Below are 308 nucleotides of genomic sequence, written 5' to 3'. Positions count from 1 at the left end.
TTGGGGTGAGGGGACTGTGTGGCAGGGCTGGGTCCTGCCACTCACCTGAATGGTACACAGTGCCCACCCACAGCACTAGCAGCCAGCAGCAAGCTGCCAAGGCTCTCATGGCTTGCTGTTGGCAAAGGCCCCCTGCAGCATGTAGTCCCACCTGAAACCTGTGGGCAACATGTGGCCCACAATGCCAACCTGGTCTACTGATGTGCACCTTCAAGCAAGACTGGGCTGGCTCCTGCTGCCACCTGGGGCTTCTGGCAGCACAGGCAGGAGCCATGCGCCATTGGGTCGGGCCAGCTCCTGCCTCCATG

The sequence above is a fragment of the Gavialis gangeticus genome, unplaced genomic scaffold, assembly GCF_001723915.1.
Source record: "Gavialis gangeticus isolate Ggan-Ray unplaced genomic scaffold, GavGan_comp1, whole genome shotgun sequence".
Classification (NCBI taxonomy): domain Eukaryota; kingdom Metazoa; phylum Chordata; order Crocodylia; family Gavialidae; genus Gavialis; species Gavialis gangeticus.
The sequence above is the reverse complement of the archived record's forward strand: the minus strand, read 5'-3'. Positions refer to the sequence as shown.